At 45.6% G+C, this 13,399-nt stretch overlaps 1 long non-coding RNA gene across 1 annotated transcript in view; it reads right to left on the bottom strand.

Moving 5' to 3' along the window:
• Positions 1-2,018: 2,018 nt before the first annotated feature.
• Positions 2,019-13,399, bottom strand: part of LOC139701786 (uncharacterized) — a 41,184-nt gene continuing 29,803 nt past the window's right edge. Inside the window, exon 2 of the long non-coding RNA XR_011704337.1 lies at positions 2,019-4,708. This is a non-coding gene — a long non-coding RNA (uncharacterized lncRNA). The remainder of the gene's footprint in view (positions 4,709-13,399) is intronic.

Genomic DNA, 13,399 nt, shown 5'->3' with positions numbered 1-13,399 from the left:
GGCTTAGCCAGGGTCCCTGGGCGCTCTTCCCACCGTGGTCAGCAGATCTTTTCTTTTTCTTCTTTGTGGAAGCCCTTATTGCTCTTATCACCTTGGAAATTATTTGTTTCGTTTCCCACGATTGGACCAGTCCAACACGCAGCCCTTCTCGGGCTTTGGAAAAGCAAGAGTCAAGAGGTCTCTCCAGGCAGGTCCTTCAGGAATAGCTAAACGCCAATTTTCACTCTCCCTTGGAGATGGCAGGGGTTTGGGGAAAGTGAAGAAGGAGGGATGCCCTTCTCAGAAGGCAGCTGCCGGGCTGAGGGTCCTCGTGGCTAACCCCACCCCACCTCCACTCAGTGACAGCCACCCCAGAATCTGAGAAACTGTCTGACCAGGAGACAGTCTCCAGGCCCCGACAAAAGCGTCACACGTGTGAGTTGGCATTGACGTGAAAATGTGGACCAGCTCGCTGCTCAGTATCAAATCAATTATGGCATGTCAAGGACTGGAAGGCGAGGTCCCAAGGGAGCTGGGTATGGTCTGGAGGACAGAAGGCAAATAATAAGATTGACTGATGTTCGGGATTAGCACAAGCACAGGGACACACTTTTCCACAACCACCTTGTAGAGTAAGCACATTATGAATATCTCCCTTTACAAGTAAGGAGAGGAAACTTAGCAAGTCCTAACAATTTGCCCCCAGGGGAGTGGAGGGTTTGCTCTGAAGTGAGGCTATTTGGGGACTAAATGTTCTGGGAGAGGCCTGAACGGGCAACTGGTTCTTTGCTAATTATTGTCAGAAGGAAAGGAAATAGAGCAGCTCTTCTGAAAGCCATGTCACCCGTGCCGTGGGGCAGTAGTGGCATGTGTTTCCCATCCAGGGGACACACCAGGAAGCATCGTCAGTCCAGGCAAACAGTCTCCAGTTCTTTCTTGGCAGGGTGGGGGTGGGTGTCTGGTTCCACCCACCTTAATCATTTTTCAGGCCAGACGGTTTGGCACACCCCAGGAGCAGACCCCGAGGGTGGGCATCACCAGGTATCTGTGTGCTGGCACCAACTCCAAATGTCTCCCAAGAAGCAGTGCGGCTCCCTGGTAAGGAGGCGGATGGCAGTCTAAGGAGATGAGCCCCTTATTTCCTCAGCCTCCACAGCCAAGCCTGACCCAACTTGGCTGCCTTGTTATCTCACAAGGGACTGAAGACATTGGGGACCCTCCCAGGTTCCCGCCGGGCAGCACAGAACCCAGCCCGCCACTCCTCTGTGTTTTTCACAGGCTTGGCTACAAGAGATCTTGCATTTATTTGCTTTAAGGATGCAGGGCCCCTTTGCACTTCCAGGGGCTTAAAACCTGCCCACTCCCAGCCCAGCCAGATGGGCAGAGAACTGGGGCCTTGCACAACTGGGGCCTTACTAGGAATTGGGTCTTTCTGTGATGCTCCTGAAATGAACTGGTCACTAGTGGGTGGCTGGGCTGTCATGGGGAGGCTGTTCATTATGTCAGGGGTGACCCCCACCAGAGTCTTTCTTTTCTTTTTTTGGTTACTGCCAGGGATTGAACTCAGAGGCACTCGGCCGCTGAGCCACATCCCTAGCCCTATTTTGTATTTTATTTAGAGACAGGTCTCACTGAGTTGCTTAGCACCTCGCTGTTGCTGAGGCTGGCTTTGGAACTCGCAATCCTCTTGCCTCACCCTCCTGAGTTGCTGGGATTACAGGCGAGCGCCGCCATACCTGGCCACAGTCTTTCTTTTGAACAAGTTTAGGTGAAGTTACCTTAATGCAGATTCATGACAAATAGCTCTCACCTCTAATGCTATACACTCCCAACTCCCGGCCCTTTGTCATGCCCTCCTGTCTTGATGTTCCAAAGATGCCACTGCTGCTGAGGTTACCAGGACAGAGAGCCAGGCTCCTTCAAAGCTGGGCATGCTTTCACCTTTAAAGTCACTGTGGCTCTATACTAACCTGGCTCTTTCCTTTATACTGTCTGTTAAAGAGCTTACAAATCAATCTGTGGCTCTCACACTACCATGATGCAGCCACATCAATGTTTATTTTATTTTTTTTTATTGTTGGTTGTTCAAAACATTACATAGTTCTTCATATATCATCTTTCACACTTTGCTTCAAGTGGGTTATGAACTCCCATTTTTAGCCCATATACAGATTGCAGAATCACATCAATTACACATCCATTGACCACATCAATGTTTATAGCAGCTCAATTCACAATAGTTAAGCTACAGAGTCAACCTAGGCGCCCAACAGCAGATGAATGGATAAAGAAAAGGTGGTACATATACACAATGGAGTATTACTCAGCCATAAAAATGAATGACTTTATGACTTTTGCTGGTAAATGGATGGATCTGGAGAATATCATGCAAAGGTAAATAAGCCAATCCTCAAAAATCAAACGGTCGAATGTTTTCTCTGATATGTGGATGCTGACATACAACAAGGGTGAGGGAGGGAAGAATAGAAGTTCAATGGATTAGACAAAGAGGAATGAAGGGAAGGAAGGAGGATGGGAATAGGAAAGACAGTGGAATGAATCTGACACAATTTTCTTATGTACGTATATAAACATATCACCAGTGAAATTCCACATCACGTACAACTACAAGAATGGGATCCTAATTAGATAAGTTATACTCCATGTATGTGTATGTCAAAATACACTCTACTCTCATATATATCTAAAAAGAACAAATAAAAATATTTTTAAAACTAGTGGCTCCTCAGAGTAAGGAAACACAACTTGGAGGCATTTGTCCAAATCTTATTCTATTTCCTTCTTTTTAATATAGGTTGGGTGAGAATTAAATGTGCTTTGTAAAGCTTTTGATATAGCGCCTGGCACTTAGAAAGCAGATCACAATATATTCATTAAGTAAAAACAGGTGTTATTGTAATCATTCAGATCATAAGCTAGAGTGACCCAGAGATGTCCTAGAGCAGGAAATGATGATTAAAAATGGCCTCACAGGAGCTGGGCACTGTTAGAGTCTGTAAACAAGTCAAGATGGCGCCTGGCATTTTGCAGAGGGAGTGGTTTGTGAAGTAACGCCAGCGAGCCATTAAGTGTGGAGATTCCTTATTGGTTGACTGCTGTATCTAGTTTATGTTAATTAAGATAAGCTGTGTGGAATGTATATATACCCCTCCTGTCCTACAATAAACGGCTCCCACTCCTGCTGTATCAATGTACACAAGTTGTTTGTCACCCCCCGGTTATTTTGCTGCAGCCGGACTGCGGCAGGGCACAGTGGCACACACCTGTAATCCCAATGACTCAGGAGGCTGAGGCAAGAGAATCCCAAGTTCAAAGCCAGCCTCAGCAAATGAGAGAGGCTCTAAGGAACTTATCAAAACCCTGTCTCAAAATAAAATATAAAAAAGGGCTGGGGATGTGACTCAGTGGCTAAGTGCTCCTGAGTTCAATCCCTGGTACCACACACACACACACAAAAAGGCTTCACTGGGTAGGTGTCCCAGAGAACATGATCAAGGGCTGGAGCGATTCAGATCTCTTAATCCAGGGAAATTATTCACCAAAACTTGTTACCTGTGGGGCACAGTGAGGAAGCCTGTCACACAAGACACAAAGAGAACGGCAGAATTTAAGATAGATGGATGCTGAGAGTAGGGCTTGATGTTATGACCAAGCGTTCAGGATTAATCCTGTAAGAAGTAGGGAGCCAACGAAAGTTCTGTGCAGATGGGACACATTGCAAGGAAATGAATCCATCAGGATAGGCTGCATAACAGATATCTCCCATTTCTCAGTAGCATAAAACAACAAAGCTCATTTTTTTACTCAAGATACAAGTGTCTCTGTCGTCAGCTGAGCCTTCACTCCATCATGGTTTCCCTTTGGGAACTGGTGAGATCACCGTCGTGCTGTTGCTGCGAAGGAGAAAATGTATGTGGCAAACCATGTGCTACTGGGGCTCAGAGCTTCTGTCCAGAAGGGACATCCACTGCTCGGGCCAAAGCAAGTCACAAAGCCAGGCCGGCTCTCAGCGGGGCAGGGACGTGGGCTTCCCCAAAAAGAGGCAGCAAATATTTGTAAACGATAAGGCCATCAACCCCGGGGAGTTTCAGGACCTAAGATTGTGATCACACAGCTTTCTGCCCTAAGGTTCCCCCCAGCCCAGTTACAGTGTTTCTGAGCATTATTGCAAGTTTTTCTTTAGACTCTGATGCTTCAGAATTTGCCTTGAAATCAATGTGGATCTCCCCAACCCCCAACCTCAGGATGTCTCCATTAGCTGATTAAAAAGGAAAGGGTTCCTCTAAGAACTGGATTTTTTTCCCCCCCAAGCCTGAGAAATGAATATAATGTCTCTGTTTTCTAGTTGCTCGGGCATCTTGGTTGAGGTGAGCCCGTGCGGTTCTCCGGTTTGCCTAGTTTTATAATTTTGTAGCCTGCTGCGATTTCTGGCCTATTGATTAATGGGTCTCTCTCTCCCTCCACCACCAAGCGACCTTAATCTTTTCTTAATTGCTTTAATGGCTGTTCGGCTTCCCTCTCGTGCCTTCCCCCACAATGTTGTTGTTGCAAAAGCTTTTGTGTCTTAACTTCATTCTCCAACCGAGGACTTTGCAGGCCGATGAAAGGTGAATTCTCTCTTTGTTTACCCCCTTTCCCTCATTTTTCTCTCTCGCTTTATTTCTTCTTTAGCTGTTTTCACATTTCTTAGCTGGTGTGGGGGCATTGCCTGAGGTAATTGAGCAAAAACAGAAAAATAAACAAAAATACAAGGAAGAAAAGGTCAATGCCAAAGTCCACCCCCCCCCAGTGGCCCCTGCACTACTCCACCCACGTCCAGTCCGGGTGTTGCACCTCCCTGTTTCTTGCCCTCCAGGGTCAGTGGCCAAGCAAGCAGCCTGTCCCCCTGAGGATGTGTGAGGTATTTCCAGAAGCCAGATGAGTGGGCTAAGCTTTTTCTTTTTCTTTAATATTGATTTTTTAGTTTTAGGTGGACACAATATCTTTATTTTTATATGGTGCTGAGGCTCGAACCCAGGGCCTCATGCATGCTAGGTGAGCACTCTACCACTGAGCCACAACTTCAGCCTTGGGCTAAGATTTTAACCTAACGTAGTTTGGGGCTCTCTCCCTCCTTGGGAACATAATTCCAGGAGCTTCTTTAAATATGCTTTATTTATTTATTCATTCATTGATGTATCTGCCAAAGCTTATCAAGTATATATTGTGGATGGCCCTGTGTTGGGTATGGTGGGACCATGCAAATGAGGCACAGGCCGTGAGGTCGAGTCCCTGCCTGATTACACTCCCAGAGGTGGACAGGTGCCTAACAAAGGGGTGCATTAGGAATCTATGAAAGTGCTGGATCCTGACGGGGGTCTGAGGTGAGAGGCCACAGTTCGGCTGAGGATTCGGCAGACTTCCTGGAGGAAGTGGGCTTTAAAATGGACTTTAAAGGATGAACAGGACATAAAATGCAGATGAGAAGGCACTTCCAGAAGTGAGAGGAACATGGGGTGCAGAGAGTAAAGGCAGAGGAGAGGGAACCCTAACTCCCACGTGCCTGGGCCTCGCTGGTATGGCCTGGAAGATCAGGTATGGAGGGAAGAGGGCTTCGCTGTTCTGACCAGGCCAAAGGTCTGCTTGATTTGCAGACGTCCCTGTTTCTATTTGGTTTCCCACTCTTCTGAGACAGGAATAACTAGAGTGCCATTTTGAGAGAGAGAGGGGAAAGAAGGGAAGAATATTCTCATTCAACAAGGACTCAACAAGATTTCTGGAAGCTTCTTAGGTTGCTGTCTGTTATGGTTTGTATCTTAAACATCCCCCACAAGGCCATGTGTTGAAGGTTTGGCAACAGCTATGGCATTGCTGGGAGGGGAGGGAATCTTTAGGAAAGGGGCCTAAGAGAAAGAAGTTGGGTCACTGGGAACGTGCCCCTAAAGGGAATACTGGTCCACCACATTCCTCTCTCTTTGTTCCTGGTCACACAAGAGGTGAGTAGCTTTGCTCCACCAAATGTTCCCTGCCATGATGATGTATCTTGACACAGGACCAAAAATAATAGCGCCAAGAGACCATAGACTGAAACCGTGAGCCAAATAAATCTTTCCTCCTTTTAAGGTGCTTATCTCGGGTATTTTGTCACAGCAATGGGAAATGGATTAATACATATACATAGACATGCAAAGTCTGAAAAGATTCAGATGGAGCTCATGTCTTCCACATGACCCTAGGCCATTGTCTTTTGTGCCAGGCTTGTTGAGATGTCAAGGCTCATGAAAATGTCTCGTCGTATTCCACTTGCCAGGAATCCTGACTTGCTTTCTAATGGACCTCACAGGTTTCTATAAGTCCTTGGGGAAGGTCTGAGTCCTTTCTTATGTAAGAATAGACAGGGCCCAGGAGCTTGATAAAGAGGGGCTGAGCCAAATTGCCTGATACCATTGTGCCTATGGTCCAAGGGACTCATCTCTGCTCCTTTACTCTTATAACTCTTTTTTTTTTTTACTCTTTTTATTTATTTTAATACTGGGGATTGATCTCAGAGGCTCTCAACCACTGAGTCAATCCTTTTTGAGACAGTGTCTCACTAAGTTGCTTAGGGTCTCGCTAAATTGCTGAGGCTGCTCTCAAGCTTGCAATCCTGCCTCAGTCTCCAGAGTTGCTGGGATGACAGGTGTGCACCACTGCACCCAGTTCTTACTGATAAACTCTTATGGGAGGTACAAAAAGAAACAATGTCTTAAACACTTATGTCAGTAAATTAAGGAAGACATGATGTTTGGGTTAAGATTTATGTCTGGGGGGCTGGGGATGTGGCTCAAGTGGTAGCACGCTCGCCTGGCATGCTTGTGGCCCGGGTTCGATCCTCAGCACCACATACAAAGATTTTGTGTCCGCTGAGAACTAAAAAATAAAAATATTAAAATTCTCTCTCTCTCTTTCTCTTTCTCTCTCTCTCTCTCCCTCTCACTCTGTCTTAAAAAAAAAAAGATTTATGTCTGGGGTCTGGTAGAACAAGTTCACACCCAAGCTCTTCAAAACTGCTTGTCCCAGATGGATGGCTTTTAGTGACTTGTTTAATTTCTCTTTTCTTTTCCTAAATTGTCGTATTTTAATTATGAAACATTTAAGAGAAATACTTAGTTATTTATATGTATTACACTTATATACAGGTACTCAAATACTTATCACTAGCATTAAAGACATAAATAATATAGCATAGTTACCTACCACCATTATAGAAGAATAAATAAAATTTTCACAAGTAGCTGAACCTATCCTCATCTTTTTCTCCTCTCTTCTTATCCAAAGGTGACCAGTGTCCTGAGGCTGATGTTTATTATTCCAGTGTCGTTTTTAAAAATTTTACTACATATGTTATACATATATATCTACAAACAATATACACTGCTTTTATGAGTTTGAAATTTTGTATGAAAGGTACCATATTTTACTGGATCCCTTTGAAAGTTTCTTTTTTCCCAAACTCAAATTATATTCTGAGGTTTACCCCTGTTGCTGCTCATGTGTGATTGTTGCGTGGCATTCTGCTCTGAGAGTGAGCCATTGTTTATTTATCCATTTCCTAGAGCAAGGGTCAGCAATTCTTTCTGTAAAGGGCCAGAGAATAAATATTTTTAGGTCACGCAGTCTCTTGCAAGGATTTAAAGCTACCATTTTAGACAGAAAGCAGCCATAGATATGTGTAAACTAATGAGTGAGGCTGTGTTCCATTTAAAAAATTGTTATCTCGTATAATTTCATGTTTCATAAAATATTATTTTTTGTTTGACATATCTATATAGATTAATTTTTTTTGGCCAACCTTAGCTCACACACTGTGAAAGTTGACCAGAGGCCAGGCACAATGGTGTACTCTTGTTATCCCAGCAGCGTGAGAGGTTGAGGCAGAAGGATTGTGAGTTCAGAGCCAGCCTCAGCAACTTAGTGAGACCCTGTCTCTAAATAACACTGATTTTGTGGGATATATAAAGGGCTGGGATGTAGCTCTGTGGTTAACTCCCCTGGGTTCAATCCCTGGTTAAGAAAAAAAAAAAAGAAAGAAAGTTGACCAGAGACCGGTGGCTTGATCTTATTTTCCTCCTGTCACTGTGGCCGTCATCTCTATTCTCTCTTGATCACATTGTGGGTGTTTCTCCAATGCAGGGGGAACTGTGGCATCACAGGATGCGTGCTTCAACTTGACCCAGGTATTGCTAAATTGCTCTCCCGCCTTGGGCACCTGTGTGGCCTACATTCCTACCACTCCCTAGTGTGGTGGGACTTTACTTTGGCCAAACAGTGCAGTGTGCTGAGTGCTATCTTACCCTTATTTTAATTTGCAGTTTCTTGAGAGGTTGGGGATTTTTCCAAATGCTTATTGCCTGGGTTTCTTCCATTATGAATTGCCCATTGTGACCTGTCACTCATCCCTAGATGACTAGCCATTGCCCATTTCTCAGTGGTATTATCACTTTCTTATTGATTCATAGCGGTTCTTTAGATAAACCTGCTTAAACCCCAATTTCCTCATCTACAAACAGGAATGCTAACAGTCCCTACTTGTTGAGTGGCTATAAGGATGGATGGAAATGAGTGTTACGTAGAGTCCCTGGCTTTATCACACACAGTAAGGATAAGCAGAGAATCGTGTTCCCATTGTTCCTCTCCAGGAGGGACTTTTGTATCTGCTTGGAGGAAATAATGTGCCAGATGACAAAGAAAGGAGGGTGAGGCAGGAAAGGAACACCCAACAGCAAAAGATGGCTGCTCATTGGCTATGTACGGCCAAGAGCCAGACTGGCATCACCATAGAGAGGAGGAGGAGGAGGAAAGAGAGGCTTCCTAGCACAGGTGGAAAGGAGACCCCCCCCACACACACACATGTAATGAAGAAACTTCAGAGTGGTGCTGCAGGGGAGAGGTCTCCTAGGTTTGGGATTGATCGTGAGGTACATGCCCCAACTGCTTCTCCTACTGTGAAGTCTCAGGAATGTCACTGTGACCTATCACTCAGCCCTAGAAGAGGTGCCAGGGTGTGCCCTTGGGCTGGAATAAGAATGAAAATGGATAGCACCTATGCACATAAACACTGATTTTGTGGGGAAACCCCACAGCTCAAAAGCTATGATGTCTCACACTGTCCTTGGTCCTTTCCAAATATGACTTCATTTAATCCTCACAGTGGCCTCATGAGGCCTTAATAGGATCTCTACATTACTTGAAGGACTTGAGGATCAAAGAGTAAAGTCTCACTGGGTGTGGTGGTACACTCCCATAATTCCAGCGACTCAAGAGGCTGAGGCAAAGGATCCCAAGTTCAAAGCCAGCCTCAGCAATTTAGCAAGGCCCTGTCTCAAAATAAAAATAAAAAGCGCTGGGGATGTGGCTCACTAGGGAAGCACCCCTGAGTTCAATTCCTGGTACCAAAAAACAATTAAAAAAAAAAAAAAAAAGAGCAAAGTCACTTGTGCAAGTCCACACAGCCAATGCACTGTGAAGCAAAAAATCATATGTGGGCCTGACTCTGTTTGGGGAAAGAGAAGAGAAGGGAGGGGCACACAAGGAGAAGGGACAGGGAAAGGAGTAGGAGATGCTGGGAGAGGAACAGGTAGAAGCCATTCTATATCTTTTCTGAAGCTCCATGTGGAAAGAAGGAAGGTAGGGCCCTGGAACTCCCAGCTGCTCACAGCTCTGGTTGCCAAATGTAACAAATAATTATATAGGACACCCAGTTCAATTTAAATTTCTGATAAACAATCATGCCACATGCAATATATGGAACATACTTTAAAAAAAAATCGTTTGCTGCCCATCTGAAATTCAAGTTTAACAGGACGTCCTGTATTTAATCTGGCAATCCTTCTCACAGGGTGTCTAGCTCCAGTGCAGAGAGAGAGAGAGACAAACAGGCTCTGGAAAGAGGCACCAGAGCAGCACTTTCCTTCCTCTCCTTGTGCTCGGGGTATTTAAGCCAATGTGTCCTTTGCAGCAATGACCTCCTTTCAAAGAACCCATCCCTCAACTCCTGAGATATAAAACTCAGCATGGCGCCGGAAGAGATTGCATAGGAAATGCTGTGAGCATGATGGACCACCAGGGTCTTGAAGGACATGTGGATAAATTGGGAAGATGGGAAAATTTGCCTTTGACTTCTCATTTCTCCCCTCTTTCAGTGTCCCTTCTCCCACCCAGTCCCCTGCAGCTCTAGACTACTCTGGTGTTGCAAGAGCTTTTGATAAACTCATCCAGACTGAGGCTGCAGTAGCTCTATGCGGAAGTCCTCTTAGGAGAACTGGCAGTGGAGAGGAAGAATTTGGGGAGGGGGTTCGCTTCAGCCAAAGGCTGGACTCTGAGGGTGGTCTTGCAGGCCTGTTGAAAAGAGCTGGAGGGTTATTGGGAAACAGAAGGACCCTTTTGGTACCCCCCCAAACTATATCAGTATGTCACCCCCTAGTTGACCTGCCCTATAAAACTGGCCCTACCTGAAGGAATCAATAATTGAACACAAGGATGTGGCATCACACCCAGCACAACATCCCAGGCTGAATCAAACCTCTCTGGGGTTGTCCTCCTTCAGGCTGCTTCCTCCTGCCCTGGGGAGCCCTTGAAGGGCTGAAAAGCTTTCTTTGTGCAGACATCGCCAGCACTGAACAGCTCCGAGAGTCTGAGCCCCTCTTACTCCATCCACTCTTTCTCCATCCGCTCTTTGAAGGGTTTCCCACGGAGAGCAGACAGTTCTAAGCAATGCTCAGAGGCCAACTCACACAGGAAGGGGCTCCAAACCCGGCTCTTCATACACATACCTGTCCTTGGCTCATTGTCACTCCCTCCTAGAAAGAGTATCAGGCCTCCCACCCTGGCCCTCCCACATCTAAACAGCCTCCGTGTGCTGTTTCCATGACAACCAGAGGCATTGCTGTAGTTTCACACCTATAACATGAATCCCCCGCCACCTCCCCACCCCCCACCCCTGACATTTTTACCCCCATGCCCAGGATTCTTGTCTAGACCCTCTCCAGTCACATGGAGTACATACATACTCTGCCTAACAGGTCCCCTGTCTCTCAGCTTCTAAAAATTTTACTCCCATGTATACTCAGACACATCCATGGAGGGCCTCCTCTTTGAATGTTGATTTTTTTTTTTTTTAAAACCTTATGATGTTAAAAATGTAACAAATGAGGTTTGGGCAGTTGCAAAAATCTTTGGTAAAGTTAAAGCTGTGATAGAAGGCTCAGAGATGGGAGGGGAGAACTTGGCCCAGAGGCCTGTATGTGGAGAGGTGATTATTCTTCAAGTAGGAGTTAATGGTGAGGCAGACCTCCAAATATTTCATACACGGATTACAGCCAATTATAGGATTATACAAGAGGCCAGCACGCTGGTTCCCCTCTGGCCATCCTCATGTCAACACAGAAATGACGAAGAGCAAGGGACCCAGGAGAGAGGCCCGGCTGAGGGGAATGAAGAGTGGAAACCTGGAAGAGAAGGGCCCAGCCACTGCTCTGATTCTGTTCACAGCACAGTTTCTGGGGGTCCCCTCCCCTCTCTCATAATGCCCCATCAATGCCTGTGTCTGATTCTGCTGCCTATGTCACCAGCAAAGCACCCCCTACAGTTCCATCCTGAAATGAACATAAATTTCCACAAAGGGAAGATACCAGAGAAGCAGCGATTATAAAACTCTATCATGTGATTTATTAGATCTTGGCAAAAATAATCATATATTGTTGATCTGAAAAGAGGTCCTGCCCGGGACAAGACCCCAAGATCCAGGAGGGGACAACTGATGTCTTTAGGTTTCAAACTTCTGGATGATTAGGACCTGGTTCATTCTTTGACCTTTCCTGAGGGTTCAGAAAGCTCTAGATGGTTGAGGAACAGAGGGGCAAGAACTACAGGGCTTAATGTCCCCCACCAATTCTAACCTGCCACCTCCTGACTGCATTTCAGTATCTCACCCACCTCCTGGCTCCTTCCTCATCCAGTGGCCAGGGGACATCTTGCATGTCAAGTATTCTGTATAATTGGCAAGTATCTGAAATCAGAGGACAGTTTCCCCATGGCACTCCTCTCAGATATTTCCTGACCAAAAAGTTGTTTTATTGTTGTTTTTCAATCAAAGATTCTAAAACACTAAAACTAAGATGTTAATAAAAAGCACAGGTCATGAGAAAAAAAATTCTAAACCAACCTAGGGCTATTCCACTCCAAATGATACTCCCCTTCATAAATGGGGCATTGATGATGACATTTCTTTGGAGTGTCCATTATTTCAACCTGAGCCCTAGTGTTTGGGAATTTTATGGCAAGTCTCACAGGGCAGGCTGACTTCTCCTGGTCTGCTTAGCCCTGTGTCAACGGGTTCCCACCAGGTCCCCCCTCAAATTAGTGACTACAGAAGTGAACTGGGGTATTAGTCTATGAGACAAAAGTCCTCTCCTCTTCCAGAGGTGAGCAGAGCTTTCAAAGAACAACTCAGCCTCCGTGGTGCCATTGTGCACTCGAGCCACCCCACCCCATGAATGTCTATAGAAGGGCGCATCTACCCTGTTCACTTTTTTTTTTTTTTTTAGAGAGAGAGAGAAATTTTAATATTTATTTTTCAGTTTTTGGTGGACACAACATCTTTATTTTATTTTTATGTGGTGCTGAGGATCGAATCCAGTGCCCCGTGCATCCCAGGCGAGTGCGTTACTGCTTGAGCCACATCCCCAGCCCCACCCTGTTCACTTTTGACCTTTCTAACATAGCTTCAGGTAATACTATCCTCTTAACTGCACTGTGCTGAACCCTTGCAGTTCCTGCAGGCTCCCCACCTCCTGGCCAGCTGCCCTCCACACATAGAGCAGGAAGAAACTGAGACCTTGTAAATACACTTATCAATCCCTTAGCCTAAGAATTTCCTAAATTCAAGATTCCAAATTTGAGCCAGACGTGGTGGTACATGCCTGTAATTCCAGCTACTTGAGAGGTTGAGGCAGGAGGATGGGCAATTTAGCAAGACCCTATCTTAAAATACAAAGAAAAAGGAATGGGGGTATAGCTCAGTGGTAGAGCACCTCTGGGTTCTAGCCCCAGAACCACACACACCAATGCCAACTTTGACATTAGGTAACTTGAACATTTCTGGTCTGTGTGACCTCTTTGCCCTTCCCTCACCCCTCCTCTGTCTGAGTGGAACCCAGAGTTTTTGAAAGGGCCTTGGAGCTTCTTAGACCCTCTGGCTCTATACGCTTGCTCACTTCATTCAGATAGCTGCTTGTCACAAAGCCCAGGGCACGCTACTGCTGCCTGCCACCACTTCCCCATCCCAAATTTGTGGTTTTTCATCAGCCCAGCTGCTTCTAAGTCTGAAAAAGTAATTTTTGTTTTGTTTTGTTTTTTAAAGCCCCAAATCAGCAGACACATA

This window comes from Marmota flaviventris, chromosome 14 (assembly GCF_047511675.1).
Source record: "Marmota flaviventris isolate mMarFla1 chromosome 14, mMarFla1.hap1, whole genome shotgun sequence".
Lineage (NCBI taxonomy): Eukaryota > Metazoa > Chordata > Mammalia > Rodentia > Sciuridae > Marmota > Marmota flaviventris.
Note: the sequence above shows the minus strand (reverse complement) of the source record. Positions and strands in the feature narration are given on the sequence as shown.